The sequence below is a fragment of the Patella vulgata genome, chromosome 1 (genome assembly GCF_932274485.2).
Source record: "Patella vulgata chromosome 1, xgPatVulg1.2, whole genome shotgun sequence".
NCBI lineage: Eukaryota > Metazoa > Mollusca > Gastropoda > Patellidae > Patella > Patella vulgata.
In genome coordinates, this window is record NC_065879.2 from 48,680,049 (window position 1) to 48,696,672 (window position 16,624).

The 16,624-nt window shown below is 36.3% G+C and overlaps 1 long non-coding RNA gene across 1 annotated transcript; it reads right to left on the bottom strand.

The window, feature by feature from the left end:
- Positions 1–1,029: 1,029 nt before the first annotated feature.
- On the bottom strand, positions 1,030–3,049 carry LOC126808326 (uncharacterized). The gene is made up of 3 exons (XR_007674576.2): positions 2,502–3,049; positions 1,868–2,018; positions 1,030–1,548 (listed from the first exon to the last, which is right to left on the bottom strand). It is a non-coding gene; the product is annotated as an uncharacterized LOC126808326 (long non-coding RNA).
- Positions 3,050–16,624: the final 13,575 nt, after the last annotated feature.

Below are 16,624 nucleotides of genomic sequence, written 5' to 3' on the forward strand. Positions count from 1 at the left end.
TAAATTGTGTTTAGTACTGGGTTAATTAAGACAGGCATATGCCTTTGCTATACAGGATGACATGAGGGAAATTTAGCTTGGGAGGTGTAGGCCTGCAGCCAAAATTTCTAGCTAGCTTAGAAACACAACTCCGCTACACGGTCTTCCATAAAAGAAAAACTATACATTTTTGGAAAGCTTATGATGCCAGGAAGACAAAATCTGGGAGTTCCAAGCAAAATGTTTGCAATTTATTGATTTAGGGCCAGATGAAATTCGTCAAAATTGTCAAATAAATGCTATTTGTGTACTAACAATTCTGAAGTTGACATAAAATTAAATAGTTGGTAAAACACCTCATGCCTTCATCCTTGGCAATGAACAGTTTATTGGACAGATTTTGATGTAAATAAAAATGCTCAAAACACAAATGTCATGGGTGAATAAAGAATTGTGGAAATCCATTAACGGTAAAAAAGAATTATCTCCCTTTCTGTCAAATGCCTGTAATTGATAGACTATCAGGTCTTGTATGAATCATAAGACCAGGTGTGGGCAAACAAGCCCAATAATTATTTTGTTTGTTGGATCTCAAGGGCCTGTTAGGGTTGGTTGTTGGATGTTTGCTCAGAAATTATCGCTTGTATGGAACATGCTAGAGTCGATTTGTAGCATATTCTAGCCAGGGGATATGTTTGACAGTAGTTGAGTGATATGCTTTTGAAATAATGGAGATCAGTAGCACTTTATAAGCATTGAACCACATGATTTTTTTCCACTAAGATAAACATTCTAAACCCACATACATGTTCCCTTTCAATTAGCCACTACAGTATTTTTACAACTGTAATGTAGCTGTGAACTACTATTTCGGATATGATTAATGGTCAAATTACAAACATACATGTAGATATAAGTTAAAAAAAATAATTGTGTATCTGGGCTGGAATGAAGGGAAAGGTTAGAAAACAGGATGAACAGTTGTGAAATTATTTATTAAAGTGAAACAATCATTGAAATTCAAAATTAAACAGTTACTCTGCACATCAAATGTCATCAAAGTTAATCTTCATTATCATCATCACTGTCACTAAATGTATTAACATCAAATTCGGTCTCTTTAACAGTTTTTTTTTCATTTTCACATTGACTACACATGCACAGGTCTGTACAAGAAAGGGGGGTTGGGATGGCCTAGAGTGCCGCGCTTCGACCTCTAGCTGGTCGGTCACCTCTGGCTTGTGGCTGTGGCTTTGATCCCAGGTGTGAGCGTATGTGGCATGGAGATAGAGGCGTCTTCTCAACCTCGTGGGTTTCCTCCGGGCACTCCGGTTTCCTCTCACTGCTAAAGACCCATACGCGCAAGCGAATTATTGAAATAAAATTGAAACCGTATGTTAGTCCCAAAATGACCTAGTTTGTGTTGAGTGGACGTTAAACCCCATTTCTCTCTCTCTCTCTCTCTGTACAAGACAACTTTGCTGGCCATTTATGATTCTTTCTCTTATGACATCTTCACAGAATATATTGTATGTGGTTTAATATTCGACGGAGGGCTAGTCATCTTTGCTGAAAAATATAAATAAACATATACATGTACACAATTAAAATAAAATTCTGGAGCTTGGTTTACTCTCATTAATTTCGTACAACAGAGGAAAAAGACACTTACACAGGGGTTAGCATCTTATTTTCATGCAGAAACCAGCTAATGAAGACAGGAAGGCATTAGCAGTACAAGGAGAGATAGAGAGGAGAATTGCGGTTTAACGTCCACTGGACAAAAACATAGTAATTTCAGGACTCACCCATGGTTCAGTTTTATTTGAATAATACCAGTGGCAAGAAGGCGGAGAATACAAATAAAAAAAACATCACAAATATTTACCTTTCTGATAACTGTCTAAGAAATTCAGTACATGTATATTGCCTATAACATTTTTGGTGATATCTGACCTCAATGGCCACACAATCTTGCCCTCTGATATGCCTTAAAATATCTTCATCCTCTTTCAATTCAGCAGCTTTCAACAGTTGGCCTACAAACAAATTTGCAAACAAATTATACACCATATAGCGTTGAATGTTGTTTGTGCTCAAGGGTGGGGGAGGGAATGTCACTTTGAGGCCTACATGTACATGTACCTGGCTGGTCAACTCTGGCATGCGGTTTAGTTCAGATCCTTTGTGTGAGCGGAAATGGTCTAGAGACAGATCGTCTTAGCAAGGCACCTACAAGTGGGCCAAGAAAATAAAAAACAAGTTAACTTCTCTATGTTTCATCCCTTGTGCAAGCAAATGTGCAACACTTTAACCAATGACTGTGCCAAATTAACAAATGGGGTAAAGGGCTTTAATGGCTAGCTTCATAACAATTTTACAGTGATTGCAGTAGCACTTCTGATTCCATTTACAACAAAAACAACAACACAATAATTAAAAACTGTAGGATGAATATATTTAATATTTATTAGTAATAATTATAAATTTAGTAAGTAACATAATATTAACATTAGGCCTACCTGAGCCTGTTTGGGTCTGAGTCTGTGTTAATACATCCTTCTTCCTATTTTCTCCAACAGTGACAAATCTGTCACGTTTTTTACATATAATACACACAACAGGCAGCACCGATTTACTCTTTCTTTTTGCTTCAGGAGCGTAATTTGTTTGGAGAGCTAGGTCCCAGATCGTCTACACTCCCGCTATTCCCTGGTTGGATTGTAGCCGGGGATTTTAATTTTTCTTTATCTATACGATTACGGGCAGACCCAATTCGGAATTTGTCTGTAAAAGGCCTGTAGCATGTTGGGTGAAATCCAGTATCTTTTGGCGCGTCGATAAATTCCTTGTTTGATTATATCACCCGAAGTCGCCTGTTCAGCTATCCATTTCGCTCGCCCATCAAGTTTTAGCCATTCATGGGCACATTCACGGAATTTATCCCAGCGAGATTTTGTAAATAATTGTTCTCGTTCCTTTCTAAATCCTTGGTAATGAATAATACAGCGTAAATTTGATTTACGTTACGACAAAGTCTAACACTGTAAGTACCAAATAGTCATACGAGATATGTGCATCTCATCAAATTCAGCTTATACCACACCCACAATAATGTTACGGAGTCAGTGAGTTCAAGTTAGACAATACGCTGACCTTCCACTGACCATGCTTATAATATAAAATCTGTCAATGACAGCTGATTCATTGTTTAGTTTTTTATATGATATATTTAATATCAATAATATATGTATATGCATGCTTTATTTTACTTTACACGACCTCTAAAAATGCCCCAAATCGTAAAAATACGACTTTTTGGATTTCGATCTCCTTTTTTCGGCTACCCCGGACATTTTCAAAAAATGATACAATGATTTCACACAACAGGCCAGCTATTAGCCTCTCGATTGACAAGAGTTTCATCGCCCTCCATTCATTATAACCAATGTCATCGTGCCCTAAAGAATCAACAAATCAGCTTGCTTATCTCTGCTTACCCTAGGCAAAAAATGCTCATCTTTGAACTCAATCATGACATTGACCTAGTGAACGCCTACACCAAGTTTGAACATTCTAGCTTAATTAGAAGGAGAGTTCTTGTGTTCCAAAGTCCCGGCCCTTCAAATTGCTTCTATTTTTCATTTTCAATTCAAAATGGTGACCATCACGTGACCGAAATCAAAATTCTGATCCGATAGATTTTTAGACATTCCTTCTAGGATTCCGAAAATATGACGCCCGAGTCTGTAAGTAAAATAGCAAAAAAGCCTTTTTGATTTTTCACGTTTAAAGATGGTGGCACTTCCGGTTCGATCGACAAACTCCATATTTTGTGTACGAATCAGTAATTACTTGTCTAGTATCGAATTTTTTTTTTAGGTCATTCTGACCTATATTTCGACGATTTTTTTGAAAACTTTGATCCTTAATTTCACCAAGGGGAGATAATTTAGAAAATTTCCAAGGACATCATTGAAGTCGCATTGGCAAGATCTACTAACATTCTAAATTTCACGAAAATCGCACAACTATTAAAGAAGTTGTCAAATTGGTAATAACTTCCGGTTCGAAATGACAGCGACGAATTTTCGAAATGCCAAAATCCGAAATTGCAGATTTGAAGTAAATGTTTCAAGATACTCAAAGAAAAAAGAATTAGTAAAATAGGTCAAATAGTCACAAAGTTACAGCATTGTAGGTCAAATGCATTCCTTCGTAAAATTCGGTGATTTCGGTTTCGTAAAACGTTTTGAAAATATATTTAATCAACAGCCACCACCCATTTTTGGGGGGATAGGTAAAAGTTTCAGAACGATCCTATGGTTAGATTCTGAGAAATCCGATTTGTGGACAAAACACAAAAAAAAAATAACAATAATAATCTTAACAGAAACAATAAGCTTTCATATGTAATATGAAAGCTTAATAAAGGAAAATATATTTCATACAATTGTTATACTGTTACTGTTATCGTGAAGAAACATGATTGTTTATTTAATGTTGTTTATGACAAACATGTAATCATGTACATTTTTTAAATAAGAACAATTATGCTACATGTATGAATAACTCTCAAAAATTATGTTTTCATCAATCCAAGTATTTTTTTATTTGTATTACTTGATTTATACTGAATAAAGATTACACAAACATACAAAATGGTGTTGGCTGTGTGACTGAATTCCTCGTTGAGAAGTGGTATCGGGTGTCCCATAGAGAAGAAGCAAACCCTCCTTGTGATACACTTGTGAACATTTTAAAAGACCCATTTCGCTGTGTTCCAGAAAAATCCCCATTATAGCTAGTGCATTACATGGTTGTTGTTGGGGGAAAGGTGGGTCTTTTCTATTGGCAATGATTTACTTTTTATAGGCCCACATTGAAATGTGGTCGTATATTGTCGTCGCCCCCCTTTTGCTGTTAATATCCGATTGACTTTAAATTTATACGCAGTGTTTAAGGTCATAAGACGAAGAAGCCTTTGATTTGCTCTGCCCAGGCAACGTTCCTGTGCTCCGATTGCCTTCAAATATGCACAGAATGTACCTTGGGATTCTAGCTATCACATATTAAAAATAGAAGAGTGTTGGATTCCGAGAACGTTCAAAATAAATTCAAAACCCGCCCCCAACAATCAAAGGTTTTTTGCTTAAAAAATTGCCGTATTTTATCGAATTTTTATTGTTCTTGATATCTGAGGATTTTTCTCAATTTAGTATGTGATAAATATCATCGCGGCGCAGCCAACCGCTAGAAATTCCAGAGATTTGGATGCCTCAGCAGTCAAAAAAGGTCAAAATAGGCGATTTCGGTTTCTAGTGTCGATACATCGTTACGGTCATTTTAAAAAATTGTCTTTTAAGGATAATGTGTATAGTACCAGTACCTATCACATACGGAAGAGGCGATAAAATCTCTTTGCATTTGCAATTTCAAAATTAATTAAAACCAATATTAAATTCCGAAAATCGTTTTTTTGCTAAAACTTTTTTTTTTTTAATCGGATCAAAATGGGAGTAAGGCACAGAGTCCGGGGTGGTAATGGGCGTATTGTGTCCAAATTTCATGGTTTTCTGACAATCGGTGCCGGTGTCACGGCGAAATTCCACTTTTTTCCCCTCATGGAAGCCGTAAATTGACTTGAAGCCAGGGTCCTTGAAGTTGTACAGCTGCACCCGGTGACCGATATTTATTTAACGGGGAATAAGTGATAATTCATATTATAGCAGTAAATAATTAAAATATTTCATAGGGATTATAATAATATCTATATCTTGTCTGAGTACAGGGTTAAAACCAATATTAAATTCCGAAAATCGTTTTTTTGCTAAAACTCTTTTTTTTTAATGGGATCAAAATGGGGGCAAGGCACAGAGTCCGGGGTGGTAATGGACGTATTGTGTCCAAATTTCATGGTTTTCGGACAATCGGTGCCGGTGTCACGGCGAAATTCCACTTTTTTCCCCTCATGGAAGCCGTAAATTGACTTAAAAAAAAAACGACGAAAGGCAGGTGACAAGAACAAACGACATGAACGAATGCAGGTATCACCTTGAAATTTTCAGGGTACCTAGGTACCAACGTGAAAAGTTGCTCGCCGGAATTTAGTACTCATGGTACCTTTGGTTCCAGCGTAGCGCATGCGCGAAGTCAAATCCAGCTAAACTCGAAAACAACCTTGTCGGCACGGAAAACATCAAAGGAGAAATTCGAATAAAAAATGATACAATGATTTCACACAACAGGCCAGCTATTAGCCTCTCGATTGACAAGAGTTTCATCGCCCTCCATTCATTATAACCAATGTCATCGTGCCCTAAAGAATCAACAAATCAGCTTGCTTATCTCTGCTTACCCTAGGCAAAAAATGCTCATCTTTGAACTCAATCATGACATTGACCTAGTGAACGCCTACACCAAGTTTGAACATTCTAGCTTAATTAGAAGGAGAGTTCTTGTGTTCCAAAGTCCCGGCCCTTCAAATTGCTTCTATTTTTCATTTTCAATTCAAAATGGTGACCATCACGTGACCGAAATCAAAATTCTGATCCGATAGATTTTTAGGTATTCCTTCCAGGATTCCGAAAATATGACGCCCGAGTCTGTAAGTAAAATAGCAAAAAAGCCTTTTTGATTTTTCACGTTTAAAGATGGTGGCACTTCCGGTTCGATCGACAAACTCCATATTTTGTGTACGAATCAGTAATTACTTGTCTAGTATCGAATTTTTTTTTTAGGTCATTCTGACCTATATTTCGACGATTTTTTTGAAAACTTTGATCCTTAATTTCACCAAGGGGAGATAATTTAGAAAATTTCCAAGGACATCATTGAAGTCGCATTGACAAGATCTACTAACATTCTAAATTTCACGAAAATCGCACAACTATTAAAGAAGTTGTCAAATTGGTAATAACTTCCGGTTCGAAATGACAGCGACGAATTTTCGAAATGCCAAAATCCGAAATTGCAGATTTGAAGTAAATGTTTCAAGATACTCAAAGAAAAAAGAATTAGTAAAATAGGTCAAATAGTCACAGAGTTACAGCATTGTAGGTCAAATGCATTCCTTCGTAAAATTCGGTGATTTCGGATTCGTAAAACGTTTTGAAAATATATTTAATCAACAGCCACCACCCATTTTTGGGGGGATAGGTAAAAGATTCAGAACGATCCTATGGTTAGATTCTGAGAAATCCGATTTGTGGACAAAACACAAAAAAAAAATAACAATAATAATCTTAACAGAAACAATAAGCTTTCATATGTAATATGAAAGCTTAATAATCTTAACAGAAACAATAAGCTTTCATATGTAATATGAAAGCTTAACTAGATCTGCTAAGCAGATATTAAAGCTTTCATATTCACAGTCACTGTCACATGTCATAGAAATAATATGAACAGAAAAAAAAAATCATTATAATGAGTAAAAATTTGGTGAAGTTAATTCGATTTTTCACTGGTAAATAATTAAATAGACAAGTGGCATAACTTGACCCGCATCCCATCAGCTATCCTGAAAAATGCTGGAAAAATTAAACAAGTAAATTGTGTTTAGTACTGGGTTAATTAAGACAGGCATATGCCTTTGCTATACAGGATGACATGAGGGAAATTTAGCTTGGGAGGTGTAGGCCTGCAGCCAAAATTTCTAGCAAGCTTAGAAACACAACTCCGCTACACGGTCTTCCATAAAAGAAAAACTATACATTTTTGGAAAGCTTATGATGCCAGGAAGACAAAATCTGGGAGTTCCAAGCAAAATGTTTGCAATTTATTGATTTAGGGCCAGATGAAATTCGTCAAAATTGTCAAATAAATGCTATTTGTGTACTAACAATTCTGAAGTTGACATAAAATTAAATAGTTGGTAAAACACCTCATGCCTTCATCCTTGGCAATGAACAGTTTATTGGACAGATTTTGATGTAAATAAAAATGCTCAAAACACAAATGTCATGGGTGAATAAAGAATTGTGGAAATCCATTAACGGTAAAAAAGAATTATCTCCCTTTCTGTCAAATGCCTGTAATTGATAGACTATCAGGTCTTGTATGAATCATAAGACCAGGTGTGGGCAAACAAGCCCAATAATTATTATTTTGTTTGTTGGATCTCAAGGGCCTGTTAGGGTTGGTTGTTGGATGTTTGCTCAGAAATTATCGCTTGTATGGAACATGCTAGAGTCGATTTGTAGCATATTCTAGCCAGGGGATATGTTTGACAGTAGTTGAGTGATATGCTTTTGAAATAATGGAGATCAGTAGCACTTTATAAGCATTGAACCACATGATTTTTTTCCACTAAGATAAACATTCTAAACCCACATACATGTTCCCTTTCAATTAGCCACTACAGTATTTTTACAACTGTACATGTAGCTGTGAACTACTATTTCGGATATGATTAATGGTCAAATTACAAACATACATGTAGATATAAGTTAAAAAAAATAATTGTGTATTTGGGCTGGAATGAAGGGAAAGGTTAGAAAACAGGATGAACAGTTGTGAAATTATTTATTAAAGTGAAACAATCATTGAAAATCAAAATTAAACAGTTACTCTGCACATCAAATGTCATCAAAGTTAATCTTCATTATCATCATCACTGTCACTAAATGTATTAACATCAAATTCGGTCTCTTTAACAGTTTTTTTTTCATTTTCACATTGACTACACATGCACAGGTCTGTACAAGAAAGGGGGGTTGGGATGGCCTAGAGTGCCGCGCTTCGACCTCTAGCTGGTCGGTCACCTCTGGCTTGTGGCTGTGGCTTTGATCCCAGGTGTGAGCGTATGTGGCATGGAGATAGAGGCGTCTTCTCAACCCCGTGGGTTTCCTCCGGGCACTCCGGTTTCCTCTCACTGCTAAAGACCCATACGCGCAAGCGAATTATTGAAATTCTTTTGCAGCTGCACAAGAGGGAACATCAACGCCGGATTAACCATGGTGGTGGGGAGGGGGGCTGATACCGACCGTGAAGCCCCGCAAGGGGGTCGGGTAAGGGGGTTCTCCCGCTAAGAAATTTTAATTGGAGGCCGAAAACGTGATTTCATGGCATTTCAGGCACTTGTGTCGGAGCCATTTAGAAATACCTCCCCCAGAAAAATAAAATTCTGCCACAAAATTAGCCACAATCCATGCGGGTGCTGTGAAATTTCTAGAGGAGGGAGCTGGAACCCATGAGCCCGTTAAATTCGCCACTGTAAATGAGCAGAGCTACATCAAACCTAATTTTGAGTCCCTCAGTGATAAATAACTTGATTCAAAATCGTATTATAGCCCCAACGACGATTTGATGAATGGAGACCGTAACGTTACGACAAAGTCTAACACTGTAAGTACCAAATAGTCATACGAGATATGTGCATCTCATCAAATTCAGCTTATACCATACCCACAATAATGTTACGGAGTCAGTGAGTTCAAGTTAGACAATACGCTGACCTTCCACTGACCATGCTTATAATATAAAATCTGTCAATGACAGCTGATTCATTGTTTAGTTTTTTATATGATATATTTAATATCAATAATATATGTATATGCATGCTTTATTTTACTTTACACGACCTCTAAAAATGCCCCAAATCGTAAAAATACGACTTTTTGGATTTCGATCTCCTTTTTTCGGCTACCCCGGACATTTTCAAAAAATGATACAATGATTTCACACAACAGGCCAGCTATTAGCCTCTCGATTGACAAGAGTTTCATCGCCCTCCATTCATTATAACCAATGTCATCGTGCCCTAAAGAATCAACAAATCAGCTTGCTTATCTCTGCTTACCCTAGGCAAAAAATGCTCATCTTTGAACTCAATCATGACATTGACCTAGTGAACGCCTACACCAAGTTTGAACATTCTAGCTTAATTAGAAGGAGAGTTCTTGTGTTCCAAAGTCCCGGCCCTTCAAATTGCTTCTATTTTTCATTTTCAATTCAAAATGGTGACCATCACGTGACCGAAATCAAAATTCTGATCCGATAGATTTTTAGGCATTCCTTCCAGGATTCCGAAAATATGACGCCCGAGTCTGTAAGTAAAATAGCAAAAAAGCCTTTTTGATTTTTCACGTTTAAAGATGGTGGCACTTCCGGTTCGATCGACAAACTCCATATTTCGTGTACAAATCAGTAATTACTTGTCTAGTATCGAATTTTTTTTTTAGATCATTCTGACCTATATTTCGACGATTTTTTTGAAAAATTTGATCCTTAATTTCACCAAGGGGAGATAATTTAGAAAATTTCCAAGGACATCATTGAAGTCGCATTGGCAAGATCTACTAATATTCTAAATTTCACGAAAATCGCACAACTATTAAAGAAGTTGTCAAATTGGTAATAACTTCCGGTTCGAAATGACAGCAACGAATTTTCGAAATGCCAAAATCCGAAATTGCAGATTTGAAGTAAATGTTTCAAGATACTCAAAGAAAAAAGAATTAGTAAAATAGGTCAAATAGTCACAAAGTTACAGCATTGTAGGTCAAATGCATTCCTTCGTAAAATTCGGTGATTTCGGATTCGTAAAACGTTTTGAAAATATATTTAATCAACAGCCACCACCCATTTTTGGGGGGATAGGTAAAAGTTTCAGAACGATCCTATGGTTAGATTCTGAGAAATCCGATTTGTGGACAAAACACAAAAAAAAAATAACAATAACTAGATCTGCATAGCAGATATCAAAGCTTTCATATAAACTTCAAAAGGGGTTATTAGAATCTATGAATCATCAACCACTCTGACGGATGTAGAAAGGAATATATTGTTACTAAATCTGTTGTACTGTTTCTTGTTATGGTAAAGAAAACATGAATACAACTATGAGATTTGTATAGAATTGGCATTAATCAATATATTTATTGTTTAATACTACATGTATATTATAGATACAAAGTGAATTAAATGAACCCAATTACATGTACTTTATATAAGCAATGTTTTTTTATTCATCGTTACTTTGAAATCACATTATTTTCATTGATGATAAAAAGGTTGTATTTGTACCGAATCCAAAAAGTATGTTGTATGACATTGCATTATCTGTACCAATTATTTATTTGCAAACCAATATACAATGTTTATTTCTACTCCAATATATTTGTTTCAACCCATGATAGTTTATTCACTCTTCTCACTTAAATACAAGAATAACACACGATTAAATTACTGAAACAAGTAATGCTGGTAGATTATAATTTGATATTGTATACTATTTACTCTCTGTTAGATAAGGCGACGTGGTAATCTGTTAGCTAAACATACATGGAAGTATATGTTAGATAACTACAATTTATGATATATTTTAAACCAAGGAAGTGGCCTTTCTAAAAATAAAAAAAAATAAAGGAAAATATATTTCATACAATTGTTATACTGTTACTGTTATCGTGAAGAAACATGATTGTTTATTTAATGTTGTTTATGACAAACATGTAATCATGTACATTTTTTAAATAAGAACAATTATGCTACATGTATGAATAACTCTCAAAAATTATGTTTTCATCAATCCAAGTATTTTTTTATTTGTATTACTTGATTTATACTGAATAAAGATTACACAAACATACAAAATGGTGTTGGCTGTGTGACTGAATTCCTCGTTGAGAAGTGGTATCGGGTGTCCCATAGAGAAGAAGCAAACCCTCCTTGTGATACACTTGTGAACATTTTAAAAGACCCATTTCGCTGTGTTCCAGAAAAATCCCCATTATAGCTAGTGCATTACATGGTTGTTGTTGGGGGAAAGGTGGGTCTTTTCTATTGGCAATGATTTACTTTTTATAGGCCCACATTGAAATGTGGTCGTATATTGTCGTCGCCTCCCTTTTGCTGTTAATATCCGATTGACTTTAAATTTATACGCAGTGTTTAAGGTCATAAGACGAAGAAGCCTTTGATTTGCTCTGCCCAGGCAACGTTCCTGTGCTCCGATTGCCTTCAAATATGCACAGAATGTACCTTGGGATTCTAGCTATCACATATTAAAAATAGAAGAGTGTTGGATTCCGAGAACGTTCAAAATAAATTCAAAACCCGCCCCCAACAATCAAAGGTTTTTTGCTTAAAAAATTGCCGTATTTTATCGAATTTTTATTGTTCTTGATATCTGAGGATTTTTCTCAATTTAGTATGTGATAAATATCATCGCGGCGCAGCCAACCGCTAGAAATTCCAGAGATTTGGACCACCGGAATGATGCCTCAGCAGTCAAAAAAGGTCAAAATAGGCGATTTCGGTTTCTAGTGTCGATACATCGTTACGGTCATTTTAAAAAATTGTCTTTTAAGGATAATGTGTATAGTACCAGTACCTATCACATACGGAAGAGGCGATAAAATCTCTTTGCATTTGCAATTTCAAAATTAATTAAAACCAATATTAAATTCCGAAAATCGTTTTTTTGCTAAAACTTTTTTTTTTTTAATCGGATCAAAATGGGAGTAAGGCACAGAGTCCGGGGTGGTAATGGGCGTATTGTGTCCAAATTTCATGGTTTTCGGACAATCGGTGCCGGTGTCACGGCGAAATTCCACTTTTTTCCCCTCATGGAAGCCGTAAATTGACTTGAAGCCAGGGTCCTTGAAGTTGTACAGCTGCACCCGGTGACCGATATTTATTTAACGGGGAATAAGTGATAATTCATATTATAGCAGTAAATAATTAAAATATTTCATAGGGATTATAATAATATCTATATCTTGTCTGGGTACAGGGTTAAAACCAATATTAAATTCCGAAAATCGTTTTTTTGCTAAAACTCTTTTTTTTTAATGGGATCAAAATGGGGGTAAGGCACAGAGTCCGGGGTGGTAATGGACGTATTGTGTCCAAATTTCATGGTTTTCGGACAATCGGTGCCGGTGTCACGGCGAAATTCCACTTTTTTCCCCTCATGGAAGCCGTAAATTGACGACGAAAGGCAGGTGACAAGAACAAACGACTTGAACGAATGCAGGTATCACCTTGAAATTTTCAGGGTACCTAGGTACCAACGTGAAAAGTTGCTCGCCGGAATTTAGTACTCATGGTACCTTTGGTTCCAGCGTAGCGCATGCGCGAAGTCAAATCCAGCTAAACTCGAAAACAACCTTGTCGGCACGGAAAACATCAAAGGAGAAATTCGAATAAAAAATGATACAATGATTTCACACAACAGGCCAGCTATTAGCCTCTCGATTGACAAGAGTTTCATCGCCCTCCATTCATTATAACCAATGTCATCGTGCCCTAAAGAATCAACAAATCAGCTTGCTTATCTCTGCTTACCCTTTGAACTCAATCATGACATTGACCTAGTGAACGCCTACACCAAGTTTGAACATTCTAGCTTAATTAGAAGGAGAGTTCTTGTGTTCCAAAGTCCCGGCCCTTCAAATTGCTTCTATTTTTCATTTTCAATTCAAAATGGTGACCATCACGTGACCGAAATCAAAATTCTGATCCGATAGATTTTTAGGTATTCCTTCCAGGATTCCAAAAATATGACGACCGAGTCTGTAAGTAAAATAGCAAAAAAGCCTTTTTGATTTTTCACGTTTAAAGATGGTGGCACTTCCGGTTCGATCGACAAACTCCATATTTTGTGTACGAATCAGTAATTACTTGTCTAGTATCGAATTTTTTTTTTAGGTCATTCTGACCTATATTTCGACGATTTTTTTGAAAACTTTGATCCTTAATTTCACCAAGGGGAGATAATTTAGAAAATTTCCAAGGACATCATTGAAGTCGCATTGGCAAGATCTACTAACATTCTAAATTTCACGAAAATCGCACAACTATTAAAGAAGTTGTCAAATTGGTAATAACTTCCGGTTCGAAATGACAGCGACGAATTTTCGAAATGCCAAAATCCGAAATTGCAGATTTGAAGTAAATGTTTCAAGATACTCAAAGAAAAAAGAATTAGTAAAATAGGTCAAATAGTCACAGAGTTACAGCATTGTAGGTCAAATGCATTCCTTCGTAAAATTCGGTGATTTCGGATTCGTAAAACGTTTTGAAAATATATTTAATCAACAGCCACCACCCATTTTTGGGGGGATAGGTAAAAGTTTCAGAACGATCCTATGGTTAGATTCTGAGAAATCCGATTTGTGGACAAAACACAAAAAAAAATAACAATAATAATCTTAACAGAAACAATAAGCTTTCATATGTAATATGAAAGCTTAATAACTAGATCTGCATAGCAGATATGAAAGCTTTCATATTAACTGCAAAGGGGGTTATTAGAATCTATTGAAACAATAAGTATAAATGTCATCAGGTATCTGAAAAATTACATTTACCTTATGAACAAAATGGGAAAAATACAAAACAAAAATTGTCGACTTGTGGCTACCATCCAAGGCATATTTAGAAAACCGTATATTATATTTATAGAGTACGCAGGACAGGAATTAGTTGTGCTTCAATGTAAACCGGCCCGTTTCTTACCTTTAGTTTTAGAGTTAGGTGTGATTTTCAAAAGATTCAATCGGAAATCGCTGAAAATCAATTGGCTTCTTCATCTCATGACCTTAAACACTGTATAAATTTAAGGTCAATCGGATATTGAATTTAGCTTCTAGAGCGTCCACAAGATTTTTTAAAGTGATCAAGGGCAATAACTCTCACGGTAATTATCGGAAATGGCAGTAAATATCAGATATCGCTGAAAATCAATACTGTAGGCATCTTCGTGTCATGACCATAAATTTAGAGTCAATCGGATATTAACTTTGGCCTCTAGAGCGTCCACAAGATATTTTGAAGTGATCAGGGGCCACAACACTGCGCATAAATTTAAAGTCAATCGGATATTAACTTTGGCCTCTAGAGCGTCCACAAGATATTTTGAAGTGATCAGGGGCCACAACACTGCGCATAAATTTAAAGTCAATCGGATATTAACTTTGGCCTCTAGAGCGTCCACAAGATATTTTGAAGTGATCAGGGGCCACAACTCTGGCAGTAAATATCAGATATCGCTGAAAATCAATCGCCTATTTCGTCTCATGACCTTAACCACTGTGTATAAATTTAAAGTCAATCGGACATTAACTTTGGCCTCTAGAGCATCCACAAGAATTTTTTTAAGTGATGAAGGGCCATAACTCTGACAGTAATTATCGGAAATCGCTGAAATTCAATTTCAATGTGGGCGTATAAAAATTAACCGATGGCATATAATATTTAATGTATGATAAAGACAAAATAGTCGATTTCGGTTTTTGGTGTTGCGCTCATTTTAAAAAAAAATGTCTTTTACGGATAATGTGTATAGTACTAATAGCAATCACATACGGAAGAGGCGATAAGATCCCTTTGCATTTGGAATTTCAAAATTAATTAAAACCAAATTTAAATTCCGAAAATCGGTTGTTTATTTTTTGCTGAAACTCCTTTTTTTAATCTGATCAAAATGGGAGTAAGTCACAGAGTGGTAATTGGCATATTGTGTCCAAATTTCATGGTTTTGGGACAATCGGTGCCGGTTTCGTGGCGAAATTCCACTTTTTTCGCCCTTACAGAAGCCGTAAATGGCGGAAAAAAACGAACGGCAGGAATCGTGTCAAGAACAAACGATCTGAACGAATGCAGGTATCGCCTTGAAGTTTTCAGTGCACCTAGGTACCAACGTGAAAAGTTCCTCGCCGGAATTTGGTAGTCAACGTACCTTTGGTTCCAGCGTGGCACATGCGCGAAGCAAAAAGAAATTACGGTCGATTTTGGGATTTTGGCTATATTTCGGAGTGGTTTGGTAGATGACGGTGGATCAGGGACTCAGATTGATCTAAAATGGCGATCATAACACAACATGATAATCACTTTGAAGTATAGGTAAATTTTCGCGACCGGGTTGTTTTGCTCTACCCAGGCAACGTTCCTGTGCTCCGATTGCCTTCAAATTTGCACAGAATGTACCTTGGGATTCTAGCTATCACATATTAAAAATAGAAGAGTGTTGGATTCCGATGGGATTCTAGCTATCACATATTAAAAATAGAAGAGTGTTGGATTCCGAGAACGTTCAAAATAAATTCAAAACCCACTCCCAACAATCAAAGGTTTTTTGCTTAAAAAATTGCCGTATTTTATCGAATTTTTATTGTTCGTGATATCTGAGGATTTTCTCAATTTAATATGTGATAAATATTATCGCGGCGCAGCCAACCGCTAGAAATTCCAGAGATTTGGACCACCGGAAGGATGCCTCAGCAGTCAAAAAAGGTCAAAATAGGCGATTTCGGTTTCTAGTGTTGATACATCGTTACGGTCATTTTAAAAAATTGTCTTTTAAGGATAATGTGTATAGTACCAATACCTATCACATAAGGAAGAGGCGATAAAATCTCTTTGCATTTGCAATTTCAAAATTAATTAAAACCAATATTAAATTCCGAAAATCGTTTTTTTGCTAAAACTCTTTTTTTTTAATCGGATCAAAATGGGAGTAAGGCACAGAGTCCGGGGTGGTAATGGGCGTATTGTGTCCAAATTTCATGGTTTTCGGACAATCGGTGCCGGTGTCACGGCGAAATTCCACTTTTTTCCCCTCATGGAAGCCGTAAATTGACTTGAAGCCAGGGTCCTTGAAGTTGTACAGCTGCACCCGGTGACCGATATTTATTTA